The 10009-nt window shown below is 48.3% G+C and overlaps 1 pseudogene; it reads left to right on the top strand.

Annotated features, from left to right (window-relative positions):
- The window catches only part of LOC132381680 (zinc finger protein 721-like), a 93823-nt pseudogene that overhangs the window by 68244 nt on the left and 15570 nt on the right, over positions 1–10009 (top strand).

Raw genomic sequence — 10009 nt, forward strand, 5'->3', positions numbered from 1 at the left:
ATAGGAGAAGACAGGAGGGAGAGGGATGAAGCCTAAAGCTGGGAATTTGACTGGCAAATGGATACATGTTCATACCAAGGGGCTTGGAGGCTACCCAGATGGTACATGGGGTGTTGCTCCTCCAACCTGATTTTGGCCTCATCATTGCAGTAGAGGTGAAGTGTTGCTTCAGCGGGAAGAACTGTTTGGGACCCTGAATGGTTGTGAGGGAGGAGGTGTAGGGGCAGGTGTGACAGGCTGTATATTAAATGCGTAACCGTCATGGTGGTTAAGTTCATGAGGGACCGCTAATGTCAGATTCTGCTGTTATTGTGGCTGTTCACCACACCCAGACCTGAACCCTGGTCGCTGAGCATGGGAGGGGTTTGTTCTGCTGATGTTAGTGTTAAATTAGACCGGTGTTTAATATCATTGGATCTGTGACAAAGAAATCAGTTCTATTTCAGATCCTGTGTCTCTGATATTCACTGTGTGCCTCACAGTAGAGAGGACTCTCAAAACGCGGCCGGTTCCTGCCCGTGCATCTGTACCATAACAGTCCTTTAAAATGCAGCCCTGCTGTTCACCTCTCGCTCTCCCTCTGGTGACAAGTTCCAACTGGTCAGCTCCTTGAAGTTCCTCTGACGCTTCCTACAGATGACAGAAGGAGGTGAGCTTCCTGGGGCTTTGTTCCAAATATTCCCCTTTCCTCGGGGTGAAGGGAGAATGCCTTGGGCGGTTAAACCCCTTGTTCCCTGCTCTTTTCCACGTTATGGGTCATTTTCACTGATCTCTATGGGCAGCTCCTCACAGCTGTGTTGATACACTACACTCTAAAATATGGGAGCAGAATGGAGCGTAAATTTTCAATGGAGCAGGGTCAGAAACCAAACAGGAGCCAGAACAATGGGGGTGAGGGGGCTTTAGGTCTCCAGAAAGTGATGGGGGCTGGAGTCTCCGGAGAGGAGGAGGGAATTGGATCAGGAGGATGTGGCTACAACTGAAAGACCAGCAAACATTTGGAAAGTGGTTGACTGAGAAAGGCTGTTGTTTTACTGTATTTTTGCAAATCGCTGGAGGAACTCAGCAGGTCAGGCAGCAGCGCTGGAGCAGAATTACTCAGTCGACGTTTCAGATCGAGACCCTTCACCAAGTCAAGTCAAGTCACTTTTATTGTCATTTCGACCATAACTGCTGGTACAGTGCATAGTAAAAATGAGACAATGTTTTTCAGGACCATGGTGTTACATGACAGGGTACAAAAACTAGACTGAACTACATAAAAAAACTAGACTAGACTTCAGACCTACCCAGGACTGCATAAAGTGCAGAAAACAGTGCAGGCATTACAATAAATAATAAACAGGACAATAGGGCAGTAAGGTGTCAGTCCAGGCTCTGGGTATTGAGGAGTCTGATAGCTTGGGGGAAGAAACTGTTACATAGTCTGGTCGTGAGAGCCCGAATGCTTCGGAGCCTTTTCCCAGACGGCAGGAGGGAGAGGAGTTTGTATGAGGGGTGCGTGGGGTCCTTCATAATGCTGTTTGCTTTGCGGATGCAGCGTGTGGTGTAAATGTCCGTGATGGCGTGAAGAGAGACCCCGATGATCTTCTCAGCTGACCTCACTATCCACTGCAGGGTCTTGCCATCCGAGACGGTGCAATTTCCGAACCAAGCAGTGATGCAGCTGCTCGGGATGCTCTCAATACAACCCCTGTAGAATGTGGTGAGGATTGGGGGGGGGGGGGGAAGATGGACTTTCCTCAGCCTGTTGATATTGTGTATGCTGTTTGCGAGAACTTTTCTCGCTGTAGGAACTGCACGATAACGTTGAATGACTTTCAGGGAGGTGGCAGACACTTGGAATGTAAGCAGACGTGCTCACAAGCCGGTGGCGATCAAACGCGCAGGCGTGAGGGTCGCGCAGCGTTGGCGAGATCGCGCATGCGCCCAGCGGACAAGAGGCTCTGGCAGATCGGCAGCAGGTAGGAGCGGGGTCCGGGCGGGAGGTCGGTTTTTATCAGCACCGGGGCCTGCTCCACGTCTGGACGACAGTCCCTGTGAGCTCCGGATACACCGTGGCCGCTCACCCCGGCACAGTTCCGGTGCTTGCCCTCTCCCTCGACCCCACAGCCCGGACTGGGGCCCCGGGGAATTTCCTCATGACGAGCGATGGTGCCGGCGCCATTTCGGCTGCGCATGCGTACCCCTGGAGACGTGGTTGATACACAGTTCTCTGGTTCGTGGGGTTTTCTGGGTATAGTGGCAGCCATTACTGGATATGCCCAGACACTACCGAGTTCCAGCGTCTAAGGCCAAGGACTAAGACCTTGGAACAAAAATACAGTTCCAAGTTCATTTTTGATGAAGAACTTCCAGGGCACCTTTCAGATAAATGGGTTAGAGTGAGGCCTAAAAGAAAGTGCTGGGTTATCTTCCAGTTAATTACAATGTCAATTAGGCTTGAATAGAGAAATAAAAGAATAAACTCCTTCTATCAGCTTTAATTCTCCAGAATATCGCCTTTGTTCTACCTCCCCTTGCTCTAGACCTTTCTTCCTGAGAACATGTTTTGTCCCTTTCTCTCTGATATCATGTACCTTTTATCACTTGTCCTAGATGACAAGTAGCTCTCATATTACAAAAGTTATTAGCAATCTCCAGTGAGAAAGACTAGGGCCCTTTCTTTCATCTTCATTGGCATTGCCAGTGATGAGTCCACCACCAGCAGTCGCTTGGCAGGAAGGGGTCAGAGTACTCAGAAAGTCTCCACGATCACCCATGTGACATCGTGATCGTTGTGCCAGAACTTGAAGTGATAATAATAGAGAGAGAATGAGCCAAGTTAAAGGTTAAAGACAAACAGAAATGACCTTTTCTGATAGAGACAAGAAAACAGTTGGTGAATCGGAATGTCAGTCACGAATGTCTGATCCATGCCCCTGTCAGAAGACGAGTTGTTCCTCCAACTTTTGTTGAACGTCAGTGTGTTGTTAGATCTCACCACAAGGACTGCGAGGGATGATTCATAAGTTCGTGATGAGTTATACAGCTCTCGTTACATGCACATGCAGGTCAACTCTTTGAGTGATTATGCAGAAAGTTTGAAGTTAATGATTCATCTCCTTCCACCTTAGGCCACGAACTTATCAATCACCCCAATGCGTTATTAACTTCAAACTTTCAGCATAATCACTCAAAGAGTTTACTTTACTTTATTGTCACCAAACAATTGATACTAGAGCGTAGAATCATCACAGTGATATTTGATTCTGTGCTTTGCGCTCCCTGGAGTACAAATCTATAGTAAATATAATAAAAATTTTAAATTATAAATCATAAATAGAAAAGGGAAAGTAAGGTAGTGCCAGTCAGGTCCGGATATTTGGAAGGTACGGTCCAGATCCGGGTCAGGATCCGTTCAGCAGTCTTATCACAGTTGGAAAGAAGCTGTTCCCAAATCTGGCCATACGAATCTTAAAGTTCCTGAACCTTCTCCTGGAGGGAAGAGGGACAAAAAGTGTGTTGGCTGGGTGGGTCATGTCCTTGATTATCCTGGCAGCACTGCTCCGACAGCGTGAGTTGAACTGCATATGCATGTAATGAGATCTGTGTAACTCCTTCTACCCTAGGCCATGAACTTATCAATCACCCCATCTGTGGACACTTTCCGGAAGTCCAAGATCCGTATGCTCCACAACCGCTGGACTAAGTGTGTAAATGTAGGAGGGGACTATGTTGAAAAATAAATGTGCTAGGTTTTCTAAAATAGTCTCCCTCTGCCTTAGGCCACAAACTTATCAATCAGCCCTCGTAAAATTACCTCATCTGAAATACTGTCCTTCACCCACTTGTAAATTGTAAATCCACTTGTCTTGTCTTGTAAATCTTCTTACAGGTTGGAAACGGCAAAGAATTTGTGTACGGGAATCTGAGACAGAACGACAGGTCAGTTCTGCTCCGCTCTGTCTGATATTGAAGGAGTGACCAGATATTTCCTTTGTAGCACCGATAGATCAGTTGTCGATCCTTGGAGATGAAGGTGTATCTCATCCCAGCTGGAGATGTGTTTTGGGTCTGAAAGGAAACATTCTGTTTTAACTCGGTGTAATTTGCTGGAACCGGGGTACTGAGAACACACCAGCATTTGTTCACCAGAGATCAGTTCTTCAACTGCATTGATTGAGTAAGGAAGTCACTACATCTGGTTGGACTTGAAGAAATATCAGACAATTAGTAGCAGAGTGATATAATTTTCCTTCTCTCAGCGTGGGAAGGGATTCACTCTGCCCACCCACCCACCAACACCAGTGAGTTCAGCTGCTCTGTGTGGGAGGGGATAGACTCAACCGTCCATCAGCAAGTTCACATCATCGTGAGGCAGTTCACCTGTCCTGACTGAAGGAAGCAATTCACTCTATCATCCAAGCTAAAGCTGCTCCATATGTGGGAAGAGATCCCCTCGCGCAACCGGCCCAGAGACAGACCAGTGAGTTCAGAAGGGAGACAAATGTTCCGTGTGTGTGAAGGGTATCACTCTATCATCTGATCTGTTGACAGACCAGCGAGTTCACACTGAGGAGAGGCCATACATCTGCTCTGAATGTGGGAAGGGATTCACTCAGTTATCCCACCTGCAGACACACCGCTCAGTTCACATAAGGGAGATGTCGTTCACCTGCTCAGACTGTGGGAAGGGATTCACTCGGTCATCTAACCTACTGGCACACCAGTCAGTTCACACTGGGGAGAGGCCATTCATCTGCTCAGACTGTGGGAAGGCATTTACCCGATCATATCACTTGCAGAGGCACCAGCGAGTTCACACTGGAGAGAGGCCGTTCATCTGTTCCATATGTGGGAAAGGGTTCACTCAGTTGTGCCACCTACAGACACACCAGTCAGTTCACACTGGCGAGAGACCGTTTATTTGCTCTGACTGTGAGAAGGGATTTACAACATCATCTGACCTACAGACACATCAGTCAGTTCACACCGGGGAGAGGCCATTCATCTGCTCCGAGTGTGGGAAGGGATTCACTCGGTCATCTGACCTACTGGCACACCAGTCAGTTCACACCGGTGAGAGGCCATTTACCTGCTCGGACTGTGGGAAGGGATTCACTCAGTCATCTCAACTGAAGGTACACCAGCGAGTTCACACTGGGGAGAGGCCGTTCACCTGCTCTGAATGTGGGAAGGCATTCACTCGGTCATTCAACCTCCAGAGACACCAGGCAATTCACACTGGGGAGAAACCATTCATCTGCTCAGACTGTGGGAAGGGATTTACTAGATCATCTGACCTACTGTCACACCAGTCAGTTCACACTGGAGAGATGCCGTTCACCTGTTCAGACTGTGGGAAGGGATTCACTCGGTCATCTGAGCTGTTGGCACACCAGTCGGTTCACACCGGGGAGAGGCCGTTCATCTGCTCAGACTGTGGGAAGGGATTTTCTCGGTCATTTCAACTGAAGGTACACCATCGAGTTCACACTGGGGAGAGGCCGTTCACCTGCTATGAATGTGGGAAGACGTTCACTCGGTCATCCCACTTACAAGTGCACCAGCGAGTTCACACGGGGGAGAGGCCGTTCACCTGCTCAGATTGCGGCATGACATTCACACGCTCGTCCTACCTACAGGCCCACCAGCGAGTTCACAGCGGGGAGAGACCATTCACCTGCTCACACTGTGGGAAGGGGTTTACACAGTCCTTTCAACTGAAGATCCACCAGCGAGTCCACACCGGGGAGAAGCCGTTCACCTGCTCTGAATGTGGGAAGGGATTCGCCCAGTCATCCAACCTTGTGAAGCACTACCAAGTTCACGCTGGGGAGAAGGTTGAAATGAGCTGCAAGCTGGAAATTTAATTGGAGGCAAGTTCAGAAGTGACAGTGGGTGTCAGGCAGCAGTTATTGGGTAGGGCTCGTCACACCCAGTCTGCACCCTGGTCTCCAGGCCTGGCAGGAGTTTCTTCTGATGGTCAGCTTTAATGGAACTGGATCTGTGACAAGACTTAGTGAATCTACAACACACCCAGTGTAGAGAGTCAACTCAGCTTAGCTGCTCCTTTCTATTCCAGCAACAGTTAATTTTAAAATCTCGATCTCCCTGTGCGGATAGGTTCCAAATAGTCACCCAGCCTGTGGGTGAAGAAGTTGACCTTCAATTTCCTGTATGACTTTCTGCAGGCTGAAGAAGAAGACGAACTCACTCCGGTGATGTCTGACGTTCAAAGATTCAAAGTACATTTATTATCAAAGTATGTATGCAGTGTACAGCCCCGACTTCATCCTCCCACAGACAGCCACGAAACAAAGAACCACCATGGAACCCACTCAAAGAAAACATTGAGCACCCGACATGCAAAAAAAAAGAACCAATTGCACAAACGGCAAAGCACCAATGGAAACGACAGAACATCAACCAGGAAAGTAATCGGAATGGTCCAGGAAAGTTCAACGTAGTGCTGTGTCTTCAGCTGACAGCAATTTGAAAAGAGGAGTTACTGGAAACACATCATAGCATGAACTACAGATTAAACCTTGCCCAAGACGCAGCTCTGCAGCAGCATCGAGCGAGGGGGACAGAGAGGCCGATCAAACGCAGAACGTGGGGAGAAGGCAGGAGACTCGGGCTGAGGGGGAAATGGATCAGCCTTGATGAAATGGCGGAGCAGACTTCATTGGCCGAATCCTGGTCCCGTAATCTTACGGTAAATATTGTGCGCTCTCGGTAAGGCAGTGGGACATATCCAGAACTTTTAATGCATAGAAACACACAGAGCCAAATCACAGAGAGGTGATGGGCTAGATTGACCCATTATGATCCAGGCTGGGAATCTGATGGTGAGTCCAGATGCCCGAACCGTGACGAGATGGAAAATCAGGATTTGTTCTCCTAACTTGTATGCAGCCTCACTATAACGGTGTGATATCAGAACTCACCTTGGAGACTAAAACCATCTCACCTGCAGTGCTGTTCTTCGCCCAGTGGTGTATTTTGTAAACATCTTACAGTGTAGAAAAGACGGGGGATCTCTGTAAGCACAACAATTCATCAGTCTGTGAATATCAATTTACCAACACTTGAATACCATCAATGTTTGAATGTGGAGGAGGAGATGCTTGAGAAGACAGCACACCAGCAGCATCAAGGAGAACTTGAACATGTGTCAGTTTGAGTCTAGTGTCGATAAACCAATCTGGAGATCCTTTCCCTTCTCCAGCTCTGTGTCACTTTCGCCAATCACCTTTCCAGCTCTTAGCTTCATCCCACCCCCTCCGGTCTTCTCCTATCACTTCGCATTTCCCCCTCCCCCCACTACTTTCAAATCTGTTACTATCTTTTCTTTCGGTTAGTCCTGACGAAGGGTCTCGGCCCGAAATGTCGACAGTGCTTCTCCCTATAGATGCTGCCTGGTCTGCTGTGTTCCACCAGCATTTTGTGTCTGTTGTCTGGAGATAAATATTGCAACATTGGAACACCAACAAATTTGTTGACCCTTGAAAAAGAAGGCATATCTCCTCCCAGCTTGGATTTGTGCCTGAACTGAAGTTCTCCTTGAAGCCCATTGGATACGGGACCCTGAGTATATCTTCCTAGAGATCAGACGCTCAACTCTGCTTAAAATGTGGGAGGGATTCACTACATCATCTGACCTGACGAGCTCTTAGCAAAGAAATCATTCACTTGTAGGAAGGGGTTCAGTCGTTCATCTAGCTCGCAAACACACCAGCGAGCTCACACTGGGGAAGGGTCATTCACCTGATCTTTCTCTGCGAAGGCATATATTCCAAGCTACAGAACCAACAGTGAATTCACGGTGTGGAGAAGCCATCTCCTTGTTCAGTGGGTGGAAGGGATAAACTCAGTAATCCAGTCTGGAGATACACCACTAGTTCACACCACATTCTCCTGGACTGACTGTGGGAAGATCCATTCAGTTGTTCCAGCTGAAGACACGTCAGAGAATTCACACTGGGGAGAGGCCGTTCACCTGTGGGATGGGATTCATTCAGTACTCTGCACGTGTAAAGGAATTTCTCTGGCCATCCCACCTGTAGACACACCAGCGAGACAACAGTGTGAAGAGACTGTTTACCTGCTCCGATGGTGGGAAGGGATTCACTCAGTTGTCCCGCCTTGCAATGCAATTTCAACTCCACACTGAGAGGCTGCGCACCTGCCCTGTGTGAGCAAAGAAGTTGACTTGGTCATCCGTCCTGCTGAAACACCAGCAAGGGCAGACAGGGGAGGCAGTTTAAATGACTGTGTTCAATTACTAAATCCATTTGCAAGTTTAAGAGTGAGTGTTGTCAGATTCTGCTGTTATTGCTGCTGTTCATCGCACCTGGGACTGAACCCTGGTCACTGGGTACGGGAGAGGTTTGTTCTGATGACATTGGCCTTTTAATTGGACTGGAGCTTAATATTGTGAATCTGCCATAAATAAATCAGTTCTATTTTAAAACTTCTGTTTCAGATCCTCGCTGACTTCGTAATGCATTGCACAGTAGAGAGGTCATTCTGCCCCTCTGTTCTCTCAGCTTCCCCTTCAATCCATCCCTGCCGCTCCCCTCAGTCTGTCCCTGTCATGACGGGTTCCAAACGGTCACCACTCTGGGTGAAGTGACATCACCGATCAACTTTATTTACTCGTGCACCGGGACAACAGTCCAGCCCCCGTCACCGAACTGTTCTGAAACTCCAGCTGTCAGTTTTATATGGGTGTTGACCGATTGAAATCCGGTGCCGCTTCTAATCCCTTATTTGCAAACATAGAATCCCAATCATTATATATTCAGAATCAGGTTTAATATCACTGGTTTATTTTGTGAAATGTGTTGGCTTGTGATAGACAGAACATTGCAATACAAATTTTTAAAATAAAATAAATTACAGTAAGATATTGCAATTTATACTTTTTTTAAGGGCATTCGTTTATTTATTTACTGATTCAGTGTGGAGTAAGGCCTTCCAGCCCTTCGATCTGTGCAACCTCACAACCCCAGTTAACTGCAGTCTGATCAGGGGACAATTTGCAATGACCAGTTAGCCTTCCTGGTACATCTTTGGACGGTGAGAGGGAACTGGAGTAAATCCACGGGGACTTTGAGACTCTGCACGGAATGGCGCTGGAATTGAATTCCGAACTCCGGAATGCCCGGAGCTGTAACGGCACTACACTACACTCCACTACACTACCCCGGCACACAATATAATACATACCCCTCACTCGCATGGAGTCCCAATCGTGATACATTCTTACAGGTAATAATAACCAGCAACACTACACGCCACTTACAAACACAGAGAGATTCTGAAATAAATACCACAAATGCAAAAGACATTCTGCAGATGCTGGAAATTCAGAGCTACGCACACAAAGTGTCAGAGGAACTCAGCAGGCCGGGCAGCGTCTGTGGAAATGAATAAACAGTTGACGTTGCGGGCCGAGGCCCTTCTTCAGGACTGGAAAGGAAGGAGAAAGGATCCAGGATAAGGAGGTGGGGCGGGGGGGGGGGAACGGATGCAAGCTGGAAGGTGACAGCTGGATGATGGAGGGGGAGATGAAGTAAGAAGCTGGGAGGTGATGGGTGGAAAAGGTAGAGGGCTGGAGAAGAGACAATCTGGTAGGAGAGGAGAGCGGACCACAGGAGGAAAGGAAGGAGGAGGGGCACCAGAGGGAGGTGGGTAGAGAACAGACACTTCTCCTGTCTTACAATGCCTTCTTTGAGCATGCCCATCCTGTTTCTGGGTCACCTACCCCGCCACCACTGGGTCGTCCCCTTCCAACATCCATCCATCTATAGGTCACCTCCTTCCTTCGCTTCTGGGTCACACCCTCACCCTTACCCTATCTCAACCGACCCCCCCCCCCATCTATGCACCACCTCTCCCTCAGTGGGTCACCCCTATCTGCCCCTTGTCTCTGTCAACCCCTCTCTCCCTTGATCCTGATTTGCCTCCTTATTATCTGCCCCCTTCCCATTCTGTATATTCAATAGGTTGCCCGCATCCC

This window comes from Hypanus sabinus, chromosome 26 (genome assembly GCF_030144855.1).
Source record: "Hypanus sabinus isolate sHypSab1 chromosome 26, sHypSab1.hap1, whole genome shotgun sequence".
In the NCBI taxonomy this organism is placed as follows: Eukaryota; Metazoa; Chordata; class Chondrichthyes; order Myliobatiformes; family Dasyatidae; genus Hypanus; species Hypanus sabinus.